Source organism: Triticum aestivum, chromosome 7A (genome assembly GCF_018294505.1).
Source record: "Triticum aestivum cultivar Chinese Spring chromosome 7A, IWGSC CS RefSeq v2.1, whole genome shotgun sequence".
NCBI classification, from domain to species: Eukaryota; Viridiplantae; Streptophyta; class Magnoliopsida; order Poales; family Poaceae; genus Triticum; species Triticum aestivum.
Window position 1 is genome coordinate 160,984,109 of NC_057812.1, and position 17,981 is coordinate 161,002,089.

Genomic DNA, 17,981 nt, shown 5'->3' on the forward strand with positions numbered 1-17,981 from the left:
TCTCTGACGAGCTTCTTCTTAGCACACTCATCGCCGGCCTGAACGACGACTTCGGGAACGCCACCTCCAACATCCCCCTCATCACCGACCCGACTTTCCCCAAGGTCGTGGCGTACCTGAAGCTGGAGGAGAGGAGGATGTGGATGTCGTGCACGCGAGCCACTCACACGGCCCTCATCGCCGGTACCCGCGGCGACGCCCCGCCCACTGCCCCGGCCCCTCAACCATGGCCTGGACCGGGCCCCTTCCAGGCGCCGCCGCCGCCCGGATTCCCCTACCCGCAGCAGCAGCCGGCTCCACAGCCGCGACCCGCCGAGCGCCACGGCGGACGCAAGCAACAGCAGCAACAGTCGGTCGCCCAGGGCGGGGTGCCGCGCCGGCCGCAGTAGCAGCTCCCGCTGGCGCCCTGGCAGGCTAGCCAGAACCCCTGGACGGGGGTCGTTCACGCATACTCCATGCCCGTCCCACGCGCCCCCGTCCCCGGCTTCTTCGGCGCCCGTCCGGCCTCTCATCAGGTGAAGGAAATATGCCCTAGAGGCAATAATAAAAGTTATTATTTCCTTATATCATGATAAATGTTTATTATTCATGCTAGAATTGTATTAACCGGAAACATAATACATGTGTGAATACATAGACAAACAGAGTGTCACTAGTATGCCTCTACTTGACTAGCTCATTAATCAAAGATGGTTATGTTTCCTAACCATGGACAAAGAGTTGTCATTTGATTAACGGGATCACATCATTAGTTGAATGATCTGATTGACATGACCCATTCCATTAGCTTAGCACCCGATCGTTTAGTATGTTGCTATTGCTTTCTTCATGACTTATACATGTTCCTATGACTATGAGATTATGCAACTCCCGTTTGCCGGAGGAACACTTTGTGTGCTACCAAACGTCACAACGTAACTGGGTGATTATAAAGGAGCTCTACAGGTGTCTCCAAAGGTACATGTTGGGTTGGTGCATTTCGAGATTATGATTTGTCACTCCGATTGTCGGAGAGGTATCTCTGGGCCCTCTCGGTAATGCACATCACTGAAGCCTTGCAAGCATTGCAACTAATGAGTTAGTTGCGAGATGATGTATTACGGAACAAGTAAAGAGACTTGCCGGTAACGAGATTGAACTAGGTATTGAGATACCGACGATCGAATCTCGGGCAAGTAACATACCGATGACAAAGGAAACAACGTATGTTGTTATGCGGTCTGACTGATAAAGATCTTCGTAGAATATGTAGGAGCCAATATGAGCATCCAGGTTCCGCTATTGGTTATTGACCGGAGACATGTCTCGGTTATGTCTACATTGTTCTCGAACCATAGGGTCCGCACGCTTAAGGTTTCGATGACAGTTATATTATGAGTTTATGAGTTTTGATGTACCGAAGGAGTTCAGAGTCCCGGATGAGATCGGGGACATGACGAGGAGTCTCGAAATGGTCGAGACGTAAAGATCGATATATTGGACGACTATATTCGGACATCGGAAAGGTTCCGAGTGATTCGGGTATTTTTCGGAGTACCGGGTAGTTACGGGAGAAGCAATGGGCCTTGATGGGCTTTAGTGGGAAGAGGAGAAAGGGCCAAGGGGCAGCTGCGCCCCCCCTCCCCTCTGGTCCGAATTGGACTAGGGAAAAGGGGGCCGGCCACCTTTCCTTCTCCTCCACTTCCTTCTCCCTTCCTCCCCTCTTGGTGGACTCCTACTAGGACTTGGAGTCCTAGTAGGACTCCACATCCTGGCCGCACCAATTGCCTTGGCCGGCCTCCTCCTCCTCCTCCATCCTTTATATACTGAGGCAAGGGGCACCCCATGAACACAAGTTGATCCGTGTGATCATATTCTTAGCCGTGTGCGGTGCCCCCCTCCACCATAGTCCTCGATAATATTATAGCGGTGCTTAGGCGAAGCCCTGCGATGGTAGTGCATCAAGATCGTCACCACGCCGTCGTGCTGACGAAACTCTTCCCCGACACTTTGCTGGATCGGAGTCCGGGGATCGTCATCGAGCTGAACGTGTGCTAGAACTCAAAGGTGCCGTAGTTTCGGTGCTTGATCGGTCGGGCCGTGGGGACGTACGACTACATCAACCTAACGCTTCCGTTGTCGATCTACAAGGGTACGTAGATCACACTCTCCCCTCTCGTTGCTATGCATCACCATGATCTTGCGTGTGCGTAGGAAAATTTTAAAATTACTACGTTCCCCAACAGTGGCATCCGAGCCTAGGTTTTATGTGTTGATGTTATATGCACGAGTAGAACACAAGTGAGTTGTGGGCGATATAAGTCATACTGCTTACCAGCATGTCATACTTTGGTTCGGCGGTATTGTTGGACGAAGCGGCCCGGACCGACATTACGCGTACGCTTACGCGAGACCGGTTCTCCCGACGTGCTTTGCACAAAGGTGGCTAGCGGGTGATAGTTTCTCCAACTTTAGTTGAACCGACTGTGGCTACGCCCGGTCCTTGCGAAGGTTAAAACATCACCAACTTGACAAACTATCGTTGTGGTTTTGATGCGTAGGTAAGATTGGTTCTTGCTTAAGCCCGTAGCAGCCACGTAAAACTTGCAACAACAAAGTAAAGGACGTCTAACTTGTTTTTGCACGGCATGTTGTGATGTGATATGGTCAAGACATGATGCTAAATTTTATTGTATGAGATGATCATGTTTTGTAACCGAGTTATCGGCAACTGGCAGGAGCCATATGGTTGTCGCTTGATTGTATGCAATGCAATCGCGCTGTAATGCTTTACTTTATCACTAAGCGGTAGCGATAGTCATGGAAGCATAAGATTGGCGAGACGACAACGATGCTATGATGGAGATCAAGGTGTCGCGCCGATGACGATGGTGATCACGACGGTGCTTCGAAGATGGAGATCACAAGCACAAGATGATGATGGCCATATCATATCACTTATATTGATTGCATGTGATGTTTATCTTTTATGCACCTTATCTTGCTTTGATTGACGGTAGCATTTTAAGATGATCTCTCACTAATTATCAAGAAGTGTTCTCCCTGAGTATGCACCATTGCGAAAGTTCTTCGTGCTGAGACACCACGTGATGATTGGGTGTGATAGGCTCTACGTTCAAATACAACGGGTGCAAAACAGTTGCACACGCGGAATACTCAGGTTATACTTGACGAGCCAAGCATATACAGATATGGCCTCAGAACACGGAGACCGAAAGGTCGAGCGTGAATCATATAGTAGATATGATCAACATAGTGATGTTCACCATTGAAACTACTCCATCTCACGTGATGATCGGACATGGTTTAGTTGATTTGGATCACGTGATCACTTAGAGGATTAGAGGGATGTCTATCTAAGTGGGAGTTCTTAAGTAATATGATTAATTGAACTTAAATTTATCATGAACTTAGTCCTAGTAGTATTTTTCAAATTATGTTGTAGATCATTAGCTCGCGTTGTTGCTTCCCTGTGTTTATTTTGATATGTTCCTAGAGAAAATTGTGTTGAAAGATGTTAGTAGCAATGATGCGGATTGGATCCATGATCTGAGGTTTATCCTCATTGCTGCACAGAAGAATTATGTCCTTGATGCACCGCTAGGTGACGGACCTATTGCAGGAGCATATGCAGACGTTGTGAACATTTGGCTAGCTCAATATGATGACTACTTGATAGTTTAGTGCACCATGCTTAATGGCTTAGAATCGGGACTTCAAAGACGTTTTGAACGTCATGGAGCATATGAGATGTTCCAGGAGTTGAAGTTAATATTTCAAGCAAATACCCGAGTTGAGAGATATGAAGTCTCCAACAAGTTCTGTAGCTAAAAGATGGAGGAGAATCGCTCAACTAGTGAGCATGTGCCCAGATTGTCTGAGTACTACAATCGCTTGAATCAAGTGGGAGTTAATCTTCCAGATAAGATAGTGATTGACAGAATTCTCTAGTCACCATCACCAAGTTAGTAGAACTTCGTGATGAACTATGATATGCAAGGGATAACGGAAATGATTCCCAAGCTCTTCGTAATGCGGAAATTGACGAAGGTAGAAATCGAGAAAAACATCAAGTGTTGATGGTAGACAAGACCACTAGTTTCAAGAAAAGGGCAGAGGGAAGAAGGGGAACTTCAAGAAGAACAGCAAGCAAGTTGCTGCTCAAGAGAAGAAGCCCAAGTCTGGTCCTAAGCCTGAGACTAAGTGTTTCTACTGCAAAGGGACTGGTCACTGGAAGCGGAACTACCCCAAGTGATTGGCAGATAAGAAGGATGGCAAAGTGAACATAAGTATATTTGATATACATGTTATTGATGTGTACTTTACTAGTGTTTATAGCAACCCCTAAGTATTTGATACTAGTTCAGTTGCTAAGATTAGTAACTCGAAATGGGAGTTGCAGAATAAACAGAGACTAGTTAAGGGTGAAGTGACGATGTGTGTTGGAAGTGGTTCCAAGATTGATATGATCATCATCGCACACTCCCTATACTTTCGGGATTAGTGTTGAACATGAATATGTGTTATTTGGTGTTTGCGTTAAGCATGAATATGATTTGATCATGTTTATTGTAATACAGTTATTCATTTAAGTAAGAGAATAAATTGTTGTTCTGTTTACATGAATAAAACCTTATATGGTTACACACCCAATGAAAATAGTTCATTGGATCTCGATCGTAGTGATACACATAATCATAATATTGAAACCAAAAGATGCAAAGTTAATAATGATAGTGCAACTTATTTGTAGCACTGCCGTTTAGGTCATATTGGTGTAAAGCGCATGAAGAAACTCCATGCTGATGGGATTTTGGGAATCACTTGATGCTTGCGAACCATGCCTTATGGGCAAGATGACTAAGACTCCGTTCTCCGGAACAATGGAGCGAGCAACTGACTTATTGGAAATAATACATACTGATGTATGTGATCCGATGAATATTGAGGCTCGCGGCAAGTATCATTATTTTCTGATCTTCACAGATGATTTGAGCAGATATGAGTATATCTACTTGATGAAACATAAGTCTGAAACATTTGAAAAGTTCAAAGAATTTCAGAGTGAAGTGAAAAATCATCGTAACAAGAAAATAAAGTTTCTACGATCTGATCATAGTGAAGAGCATTTGAGTTACGAGTTTGGCCTTCAGTTAAAAACAATGTGAAATAGTTTCACTACTCACGCCACCTGGAGCACCACAATGTAATGGTGTGTCCGAACGTCATAACTGTACTTTATTAGATATGGTGCGATCTATGATGTCTCTTACCGATCTACCACTATCGTTTTGGGGTTATGCATTAGAGACAACTGCATTCACGTTAAATAGGGCACCATCTAAATCCGTTGAAACGACACCTATGAACTATGGTTTGGCAAGAAACCTAAGCTATCGTTTCTTAAAGTTTGGAACTGCGATGCTTATGTGAAAAAGTTTCAACATGATAAGCTCAAACCCAAATCGGAGAAGTAAATCTTCATAGGTTACCCAAAAGAAAATGTTGGGTACACCTTCTATCACAGATTCGAAGGCAAGTTATTCATTGCTGAGAATGGATCCTTTCTAGAGAAGGAGTTTCTCTCGAAAGAAGTGAGTGGGAGGAAAGTAGAAAACTTGATAAGGTAATTGTACCTTCTCCCTTATTGGAAAATAGTTCATCACAAAAATCTGTTCTTGTGACTACTACAATTAGTGAGGAAGCTAATGGTGATGATCATGTAACTTCAGATCAAGTTACTACCGAATCTCGTAGGTAAACCAGAGTGAGATCCGCACCAGAGTGGTACGGTAATCCTATTCTGGAAGTCATGTTACTAGACCATGACGAACTTGCGAACTATGAGGAAGCGATGATGAGCCCAGATTCTGCAAAATGGCTTGAGACCATGAAATCTGAGATAGGATCCATGTATGAGAACAAAGTATGGACTTTGGTTGACTTGCCCGTTGTTCAGCAGGCCATTGAAATTAAATGGATCTTCAAGAGGAAGACAGACGCTGATAGTAGTGTTACTATCTACAAAGCTAGACTTGTCGAAAAAGGTTTTTGACAAAGTTCAAGGTGTTGACTACGATGAAATTTTCTCACTCGTAGCGATGCTTAAGTTTGTCCAAATCATGTTAGCAATTGCCGCATTTTTATGAAATCTGGCAAATGGATAAACAAAACTACATTCCTTAATGGATTTAAAGAACAGTTGTATATGATGCAACCAGAAGGTTTTATCAATCCTAAAGGTGCTAACAAAATATGCAAGCTCCAGTGATCCATCTATGGACTGGTGCAAGCATCTCTGAGTTGGAATATACGCTTTGATAAGTTGATCAAAGCATATAGTTTTATACAGACTTGCGGTGAAGCCTGTATTTACAAGAAAGTGAGTGGGAGCACTACATCATTTATGATAAGTATATGTGTATGACATATTGTTAATCGGAAATAATGTAGAATTATTCTGCAAAGCATAAAGGAGTGTTTGAAAGGAATTTTCCAAAGAAAGACCTCGGTGAAGTTGCTTACATGTTGAGCATCAAGATCTATAGAGATAGATCAAGACGCTTGATAAGGTTTTTCAATAAATACATACCTTGACAAGATTTTGAAGTAGTTCAAAATGGAACAGTCAAAGAAAGAGTTTCTTGCCTATGTTACAAGGTGTGAAATTGAGTAAGACTCAAAGCCCGACCACGGCAGAAGATAGAAAGAGAATGAATGTCATTCCCTATGCCTTGGTCATAGGTTCTATAAAGTATGCCATGCTGTGTACCAGATCTATTGTATACCCTAACACTGAGTTTGGCAAGGGAGTATAATAGTGATCTAGGAGTAGATCACTGGACAGCGGTCAAAATTATCCTTAGTGGAATAAGGATGTGTTTCTTGATTATGGAAGTGAAAAAAAGTTCGTCGTAAAGGGTTACACCGATGCAAGTTTTGACACTAATCTAGATGAATCTAAGTCTCAATCTAGATACATATTGAAAGTGGGAGCAATTAGCTAGAGTAGCTCCGTGCAGAGCATTGTTGACATAAATATTTGCAAAATACTTACGGATCTGAATATAACAGACCCGGTGACTAAAATTATCTCACAAGCAAAACATGATCACACCTTAGTACTCTTTGAGTGTTAATCACATAGCGATGTGAACTAGATTACTGACTCTAGTAAACCCTTTGGGTGTTGGTCACATATCGATGTGGACTATGGGTGTTAATCACATGGTGATGTGAACTATTGCTATTAAATCACATGGCGATGTGAACTAGATTATTGACTCTAGTGCGAGTGGGAGACTGAAGGAAATATGCCCTAGAGGCAATAATAAAAGTTATTATTTCCTTATATCATGATAAATGTTTATTATTCATGCTAGAATTGTATTAACCGGAAACATAATACATGTGTGAATACATAGACAAACAGAGTGTCACTAGTATGCCTCTACTTGACTAGCTCGTTAATCAAAGATGGTTATGTTTCCTAACCATGGACAAAGAGTTGTCATTTGATTAACGAGATCACATCATTAGTTGAATGATCTGATTGACATGACCCATTCCATTAGCTTAGCACCCGATCGTTTAGTATGTTGCTATTGCTTTCTTCATGACTTATACATGTTCCTATGACTATGAGATTATGCAACTCTCATTTGCCGGAGGAACATTTTGTGTGCTACCAAACGTCACAACGTAACTGGGTGATTATAAAGGAGCTCTACAGGTGTCTCCAAAGGTACATGTTGGGTTGGTGTATTTCGAGAATAGGATTTGTCACTCTGATTGTCGGAGAGGTATCTCTGGGCCCTCTCGGTAATGCACATCACTGAAGCCTTGCAAGCATTGCAACTAATGAGTTAGTTGCGAGATGATGTATTACGGAACGAGTAAAGAGACTTGCCGGTAACGAGATTGAACTAGGTATTGAGATACCAACGATCGAATCTCGGGCAAGTAACATACCGATGACAAAGGGAACAACGTATGTTGTTATGCGGACTGACCGATAAAGATCTTCGTAGAATATGTAGGAGCCAATATGAGCATCCAGGTTCCGCTATTGGTTATTAACCGGAGACATGTCTCGGTCATGTCTACATTGTTCTCGAACCGTAGGGTCCGCACGCTTAAGGTTTCGATGATAGTTATATTATGAGTTTATGAGTTTTGATGTACCGAAGGAGTTCAGAGTCCCGGGTGAGATCGGGGACATGACGAGGAGTCTCGAAATGGTCGAGACGTAAAGATCGATATATTGGACGACTATATTCGGACATCGGAAAGGTTCCGAGTGATTCGGGTATTTTTTGGAGTACCGGGTAGTTACGGGAGAAGCAATGGGCCTTGATGGGCTTTAGTGGGAAGAGGAGAAAGGGCCAAGGGGCAGCTGCGCCCCCCCTCCCCTCTGGTCCGAATTGGACTAGGGAAAAGGGGGCCAGCCACCTTTCCTTCTCCTCCACTTCCTTCTCCCTTCCTCCCCTCTTGGTGGACTCCTACTAGGACTTGGAGTCCTAGTAGGACTCCACATCCTGGCCGCACCAATTGCCTTGGCCGGCCTCCTCCTCCATCCTTTATATACTGAGGCAAGGGGCACCCCATGAACACAAGTTGATCCGTGTGATCATATTCTTAGCCGTGTGTGGTGCCCCCTCCACCATAGTCCTCGATAATATTGTAGCGGTGCTTAGGCGAAGCCCTGCGACGGTAGTGCATCAAGATCGTCACCACGCCGTCGTGCTGACGGAACTCTTCCCCGACACTTTGCTGGATCGGAGTCCGGGGATCGTCATCGAGCTGAACGTGTGCTAGAACTCGGAGGTGACGCAGTTTTGGTGCTTGATCGGTCGGGCCGTGGGGACGTACGACTACATCAACCTAACGCTTCCGTTGTCGATCTACAAGGGTACGTAGATCACACTCTCCCCTCTCGTTGCTATGCATCACCATGATCTTGCGTGTGCGTAGGAAAATTTTGAAATTACTACGTTCCCCTTCATCAGGCTCTTCACGCGGCTCCTCAGCCGTACACGCCCTTGCTGCCCTATGGCCCCTCCGCGACCTATGGGTTGCCTTTGGTCGGTGGGTACCCACCGCTCCTCGTGGCGGCGCCACCACAGCCGCAGCCGTCAGCTCCGGCACTCCCAAGCTCCTAGCGGCCCTCCACACCGCCCCCACCCTGCAGTAGTACACTGGTGGTGGCACTACAAGAAATATGTCAACTTGTGACCTTCTGTCAGTGACCCTAGAAGAATTGGTCATAAATCTACGACCATTTGAGACCAATTGGCCAAAAGCTGTTCGGGGGGCTCCAAACCCTAAACTATAACGACCATTTTGGTCAGAAAGGTCGTAATTTCCTTACACGAAATGGTCATGAAGCAGACAGCACTAGTCTGCTGCCTTATTTCTAGCTGATCACAACCAATATAGATGGTCATAACCTTGTAAATTGTGATGGATTGCTATGGCAAGACGTCACCTCATCAGTTTCGCCTATGTGTCATGTCCATGTGTCAATTTTTGCCCTAGGTTGTGAAACAACCTATATTTCTGTCATTCCCAAAATTCCAAAAAAATTGGGCATTCTTTACTATCCAAATCATTGCCTCATGACAATATTCAACTCCATTTGCGAGGTAAATCTTCCTGGGCAAATTTCCAAAAAAAAAATTTCAGCTCAAACTGTTGTGAAGGAAGTACTGGCTAAGCATATCCTAATGAGCTGAATTTTTGCCACATCTTCTATATTCCCAAATCATAGCTCTCCACGAAATTTGAGCCCCATCTAACAATACATGTGAGCTCAGCATCCAATCTTTGTTTCTAGTGATATTTTCAGTTTGTGAAGCAACTATTATTTATGTTAATTTATAATTGCTGAAGGCATGACCCTACCCATAGAACCTCCCTCCACCAAATTTTAGCTAATTTATTCTAGCCAATTTCCCTCAGCATTTTTCCTAATTTTTTGTTCAGTGGAGAGCACTGTGAAGGAAGTACCATTTTTATGTATCCAAATGGTATGAAATTTTTTAAGTGGCTTCACATGCCCAAATTATCATCCTCCTCCAAATTTCAGATCAACCCATTCATTCATTTGAGTCTAGCTTCAACATTCATATTTTTGTCCAGTGTGGTACGTTGCAAAGCAAATGCCACCTAAGCTCCTCCATTTGAGCTGAAAATTTGTGAAGACAGACTTCTTAGTAGATGATCATCCTCAGCCAAAACTCACACCCATTGGCTATGTCCATTTCCCGTACCACTAATCAAACACTTGGCTGCTAATTCATGTTTGAGCATAGTTCGGTCTCCTTGTTAGATTCTTCTGTTGTCATTTTCTTCCTAGCACCTACCTGGGGAGTTCCCAACCCACTAGACATGCCTATGCCGTCCAGAACGCAGGGCAATGCCACGGTCACACGGTGACCACACGGCGGTCATGCAAATTTACGCGCTCTGGAGTTGGGGCCCTCGGCCACTGTCCAAACCTCGACGTATCGCCACCAAACCATGTATTTATGATTAAATATATACTTATGTATCTAGAAATGATTTTTTGAAAAAATAAAGAGCAAACTATAAGGCAGATGCAGTTCAAATTTGAGCCGCTTCCTCCTGAATCCACGGAAATTTGTCTTTTTCACCAGAGGTGGATCAAAACTTTTGACACCCAACCATTTTGTCAATCTTGAATTAAATATGGCCTAGTATTTTATAAAATTGATTTGGTACAATTTTGCAACAAATATATGGTAGGTCCTTCACAAAAAAATCATTTCGGGCACTAAAAAAATGGAAAATGAGTTTTTCGTCCAAAGAAAATGAAAACTCCCTTAGGCAACATTGTTTGGAATTCTAAGATGCACCCTTGTGCACAATATGAGATCATTTGAACAAACTATGCCATAAATGTGGCCATAAGGTTGATCATTTGGCTTGAAAGCCATGAATCTTCACGCATAATAGCTCATTTTTTAGAACACTTTTGTAAAATAATTACTGTATTGCAAGTTTACTATTCTTCCTGGAAACTTGGTCACATATAATGACACAATGCGAAGGTTTTCCAATTTTTTGATTTTTTTTTGAATTTTTTAAGCCCGTTTCAAAATGCGGTCAAAACGGCGGGCTTGACCATTCCTAGCTAGTGGTTGAATCTTGGAAAAAAATTGATGTTTCTATGATTAAATATATACTTATGTACCTAGAAATGATTTTTGGAAAAAATAAAGAGCAAATTATGAGGCAGCTACAATTCAAATTTGACACGCTTCCAACTGAAATGGCAAAAATTTGCCTATTTCACCTAAGGTGGATCAAAACTTTTGACACCCAACCATTTGGTCAATTGTGAACTAAATATGTACTAGTATTTACAAAATTGATTTGGTCCAATTTTGCAACAAATATATGGTATGTCCTTCACAAAAACAAACTCATTTCGGGCACTCAAAAATGGAAAATGAATTTTCCGTGCAAAGAAAATGAAAACTCCCTTAGGCAACATTGTTTGTAATTCTAAGATGCACCCTTGTGCACAATATGAGATCATTGAACAAACTATGCCATGAATGTGGCCATAAGGTTGATCATTTGGCTTGAAAACCATGAATCTTCACGCATGATAGCTCATTTCTGAGAACATTTTTTAAAATAATTGACGTATTACAAGTTTATTATTTTTCCTGGAAACTTGGTCACATATAATGACACAATGCGAAGGTTTTCCAATTTTTTGATTTTTTTTGAATTTTTTAAGCCCGTTTCGAAATGCGGTCAGAACTGCGGGCTTGACCGTTCCTAGCTAGTGGTTGAATCTTGGAATTTTTTTGATGTTTATATGATTAAATATATACTTATGTACCTAAAAGTGATTTTTGGAAAAAATAAAGAGCATACTATGAGGCAACTGCAGTTCAAATTTGACCCGCTTCTAGCTGAATCGGTGGAAATTTGTCTTTTTCACCAAAGGTGGATCAAAACTTTTGACACCCAACCATTTGGTCAATTGTGAACTAAATATCTCATAGTATTTTAGAAAATTGATTTGGTCCAATTTTGCAACAAATATATGGTACGTCCTTCACAAACAAAAACTCATTTCGGGCACTCAAAAAATGGAAAATGAATTTTTCGTGCAAAGAAAATGAAAACTCCCTTAGGCAACATTGTTTGGAATTCCAAGATTCACCCTTGTGCACAATATGAGATCATTTGAACAAACTATGCCATGAATGTGGCCATAAGGTTGATCATTTGGCTTGAAAGCCATGAATCTTCACGCATGATAGCTCATTTCTGAGAACTCTTTTTTAAGATAATTGTCGTATTACAAGTTTATTATTTTTCCTGGAAACTTGGTCATATATAATGACACAATGCGAAGGTTTTCCAATTTATTTATTTTTTTTGAATTTTTTAAGCCCGTTTCAAAATGCAGTCAAAACGGCGGGCTTGACCGTTCCTAGCTAGTGGTTGAATCTTGGAAAACTTTTGATGTTTCTCTGATTAAATATATACTTATGTACCTAGAAATGATTTTTGGAAAAAATACAGAGCAAACTATGAGGTAGCTGCAGTTCAGATTTGACCGGCTTCCAAGTGAATCGGCGGAAATTTGTCTTTTTCACCAGAGGTGGATCAAAGCTTTTGACACCCAACTGTTTGGTCAGTTGTGAACTAAATAAGTCCTAGTATTTTAGAAAATTGATTTGGTCCAATTTTGCAACAAATATATGGTAGGTCCTTCACAAAAAAAACTCATTTCAGGCACTCAAAAAATGGAAAATGAATTTTCCGTGCAAAGAAAATGAAAACTCCCTTAGGCAACATTGTTTGGAATTCCTAGATGCACCCTTGTGATCAATATGAGATCATTTGAACAAACTATGCCATGAATGTGGCCATAAGGTTGATCATTTGGCTTGAAAGCCATGAATCTTCACGCATGATAACTCATTTCTGAGAACACTTTTCTAAAATAATTACCGTATTACAAGTTTATTATTTTTCCGGGAAACTTGGTCACATATAATGACGCAATGTGAAGGCTTTCCAATTTTTTGATTTTTTTTGATTTTTTTAAGCCCGTTTCAAAATGCAGTCAAAACGGCGGGCTTGACCGTTCCTAGCTAGTGGTTGAATGTTGGAATTTTTTTGATGTTTCTATGATTAAATATATACTTATGTACCTAGAAATGATTTTTGGAAAAAATAAAGATCAAACTATGAGGCAGCTGCAGTTCAAATTTGACCCGCTTCCTCCTCAATCAGCGGAAATTTGTCTTTTTCACCAAAGGTGGATCAAAGGTTCTGACACCCAACCATTTGGTCAATTGTGAACTGAATATGTCCTAGTATTTTATAAAATTGATTTGGTCCAATTTTGCAAAAAATATATGGTAGGTCCTTCACAAAAAAAAACTCATTTCGGGCACTCAAAAAATGGAAAATGAATTTTCCGTGCAAAGAAAATGAAAAGTCCCTTAGGCAACATTGTTTGGAATTCCAAGATGCACCCTTGTGCAAAATATGAGATCATTTGAACAAACTATGCCATGAATGTGGCCATAAGGTTGATCATTTGGCTTGAAAGCCATGAATCTTCACGCATGATAGCTCATTTCTGAGAACACTTTTTAAAAATAATTGCCGTATTACAAGTTTATTATTTTTCCTGGAAACTTGGTCACATATAATGACACAATGCGAAGGCTTTCCAATTTTTATTTTTTTATTTTTTTAAGCCCGTTTCAAAATGCGGTCAAAACGGCGGGCTTGACCGTTCCTAGCTAGTGGTTGAATCTTGGAAATCTTTTGATGTTTCTCTGATTAAATATATACTTATGTACCTAGAAATGATTTTTGGAAAAAAATAAAGAGACAACTATGAGGCAGCTTCAGTTCAAATTTGACTCGCTTCCTCGTGAATCGACAGAAATTTGTCTTTTTCACCAGAGGTGGATCAAATCTTTTGACACCCAACCATTTGGTCAATTGTGAACTAAATATGTCCTAGCATTTTAGAAAATTGATTTGGTCCAATTTTGCAACAAATATATGTTTGGTCCTTCACAAAAAAACTCATTTCGCGCACTCAAAAAATGGAAAATGAATTTTCCGTGCAAAGAAAATGAAAACTCCCTTAGGCAAAATTGTTTGGAATTGCAAGATGCACCCTTTTGCAAAATATGAGATCATTTGAACAAACTTTGCCATGAATGTGGCCATAAGGTTGATCATTTGGCTTGAAATACATGAATCTTCACGCATGATAGCTCATTTCTGAGAACATTTTTTCAAAATAATTACCGTATTACAAGTTTATTATTTTTCCTAGAAACTTGGTCGCATATAATGACACAATGCGAAGGTTTTCCAATTTTTTGATTTTTTTGTTTGATTTTTCTAAGCCCGTTTCAAAATGCGGTCAAAACGGCGGGCTTGACCGTTTCTAGCTAGTGGTTGAATCTTGGAAAACTTTTGATGTTTCTCTAATTAAATATATACTTATGTACCTAGAAATGATTTTTGGAAAAAATAAAGAGCAAACCATGAGGCAGCTGCAGTTCAAATTTGACCCGCTTCCTCCTAAATCGGCAAAAAATTGTCTTTTTCACCAGAGGTGGATCAAAGCTTTTGACACTCAACCATTTGGCCAATTTTGAACTAAATATGTCCTAGTATTTTAGAAACATTATTTGGCCCAATTTTGCAACAAATATATGGTAGGTCCTTCACAAAAAAAACTCATTTCGGGCACTCAAAAAATGGTAAGTGAATTTTCCGTGCAAAAAAAATATGAAAACTCCCTTAGGCAACATTGTTTGGAATTCCAAGATGCACCCTTGTGCACAATATGAGATCATTTGAACAAACTATGCCATGAATGTGGCCATAAGGTTGATAATTTGGGTTGAAAGCCATGAATCTTCACGCATGATAGCTCATTTCTGAGAACACTTTTTAAAAATAATTGTCGTATTACAAGTTTATTATTTTTCCTGGAAACTTGGTCACATATAATGACACAATGCGAAGGCTTTCCCATTTTTTATTTTTTTTATTTTTTTAAGCCCGTTTCAAAATGCGGTCAAAACGGCGGACTTGACCGTTCCTAGCTAGTGGTTGAATCTTGGAAAACTTTTGATGTTTCTCTGATTAAATATATACTTATGTACCTAGAAATGATTTTTGGAAAAAATAAAGAGCAAACTATGAGGCAACTGTAGTTCAGATTTGACCGGCTTCCAACTGAATCGGCGGAAATTTGTCTTTTTCACAAGAGGTGGATCAAAGCTTTTGACACCCAACCATTTTGTCAATTGTGACCTAAATATGTCCTAGTATTTTAGAAAATTGATTTGGTCCAATTTTGCAACAAATATCAAAAAAACTCATTTTAGGCACTCAAAAATGGAAAATGAATTTTCTGTGCAAGGAAAATGAAAACTCCCTTAGGCAACATTGTATGGAATTCCAAGATGCACCCTTGTGCACAATATGAGATCATTTGAACAAACTATGCCATGAATGTGGCCATAAGATTGATCATTTGGCTTGAAAGCCATTGATCTCCACACATGATGGCTCGTTTCTAAGAACACATTTTAAGACATTTACTGTAGTTAAAGTTTATTATTTTTCCTCTGAACTAGGTCAGATATAATGCCACAATGCTAAAGTTTTTTTTCTTTTTTGAATTTCTTTCAAAATGTTGTCAAAACGGCGGGTATGACTACGGGTCTTCGGTCACCGGGAAGGTGACGACGACGAACTCCTCCCTCGCGACCACCTCCTATTCCCTGCTCTTCTACGTGCCGAGGTCCTTGCTGGCGGCCTTGCCGGATAAAAATCCAGAGCTTATTTATTCAGTATTGCCGCCCCCACCCCGCCCCCGAAGTCAAGACGTCGAATGATCCAAAAACCTAATTAAGCTACTAGGACCCTAAAACCTAAAACTAAAATGATCCACACATGCGGGATCCGACGACCCTCCTCACCGCCGACAGACGGCGCCAAAAGAGTCGGTTCTCTTAGCCAAAGAGATCTGCACTTTATTTTTAGTCGATTACAACCTACTTAGATGGTCATGGATGTCGCACACATGCACTCTGTTTTGATTGGTTCATAGGCATGTCACGCGGATCATGGATCGAGCACCATCTGATCCACCCGGATCCAACGGCAGCGCTCCCTCCTCACCTTCTTACCCCACCTAGCCCAACAACCCACAGGCCACATCCCGCACTCCTCCCTCATCTCCCGCGAACCCTAGTGCTCCCTGATCCCTCCCACCTCCCCTCCCCTTGCCGCCACCCACCCTCCCCTCGCTCTCCTCCCTCCCTCCCCTCCGGCAAGATCCAGTGCGCTCCAAGATCCCCATGCTCCGCCCCTCCCTCCCTCCCCTTTGACGCGTGGCCTCCCTCTCCTCGATCTAGATCGACAGGTCCACCACCTACACTTTCGGCGACCCCAATCCGGCGACAGAGATGGCTGAGGGAGTCCTGGAATAGGGGGTCCTCGGACAGCCGGACTATATACTTTGTCCAGACTGTTGGGCTATGAAGATACAAGATTGAAGACTTCGTCCTGTGTCCGGATGGGACTCTCCTTGGCGTGGAAGGCAAGCTTGGCAATACGGATATGTAGATCTCCTCCCTTGTAACCGACTTTGTGTAACCCTAGCCACCTCCGGTGTCTATATAAACTGGAGGGTTTAGTCCGTAGGACAACAATAACCATACCATAGGCTAGCTTCTAGGATTTAGCCTCTACGATCTCGTGGTAGATCAACTCTTGTAATACTCATATCATCAAGATCAATCAAGCAGGAAATAGGGTATTACCTCCATCGAGAGGGCCCGAACATGGGCAAACATTGTGTCCCCCCCTCCTGTTACCATCCGCCTTAGACGCACAGTTCGGGACCCCCTACTCGAGATCCGCCGGTTTTGACACCGACATTGGTGCTTTCATTGAGAGTTCCACTGTGCCGTCACCGTAAGGCTAGATGGCCCCTTCGATCATCGACAATGATGCGATCCGGGGTGAGGTTTTCCTCCCCAGATAGATCTTCGTATCCGGCAGCTTCGTACTGCGGGCCAACTCGCTTGGCCATCTGGAGCAGATCGAGAGCTACGTCCCTGGCCATTAGGTCAGGTTTGGAAACTTGAACTATACTGCCGACATCCGCGGAGACTTGATCTTCGACAGATTCAAGCCCATGTCAGGTGCGCCGCACGATCACGACGAGCATGACTTAGCTCTACCGTCGGACAGTGTTCGGGAGATCACACCTGCGACTACTTCGGCCCTCAATCCGGAACAAATTGCGCCATCTGAGGACAGGTGGATGGACCCCGCCACGGAGGCTGCACACTCAGTGGTGATAGAGCCGAATACCGACTTCACCTCCTACGAGACCCGTGTTGCCGAACTATTGGATTCGTCCCCGACCATGGGCTCCGAGCCGCCTGCGTCTGTGCCTATCGAATCCGATTGGGCACCGATCATGGAGTTTACCTCCGCAGATATCTTTCAGCACTCGCCCTTTGGCGACGTGCTAAACTCGTTGAGGTCTCTCTCCCTGTTAGGAGACCCTTGGCCGAACTATGTCCGGCTAGAATGGGATGCGGACGAGGAAGAAATTCGCTCCCCACCCACCACCCACTTAGTAGCCACTGTCGACGATTTAACCGACATGCTCGACTTCGGCTCCGAAGACATCGACTGTATGGACGACGATGCAGGAGACGAACAAGAACCACCGCCCATAGGGCACTAGACTGCCACCTCATCATATGACATATACATGGTGGACACCCCCAAAGAAGGCGATGGCGATAAGACAACGGAGGATAATCCCTCCAAGATGCAATCCAAGCACCGACGTCAGCGGCGCGGCTCTAAGTCCCGGCATAGCAAAAGCAACGATACTAGCACAAGAGACAATAACGCTCCAGATAGTG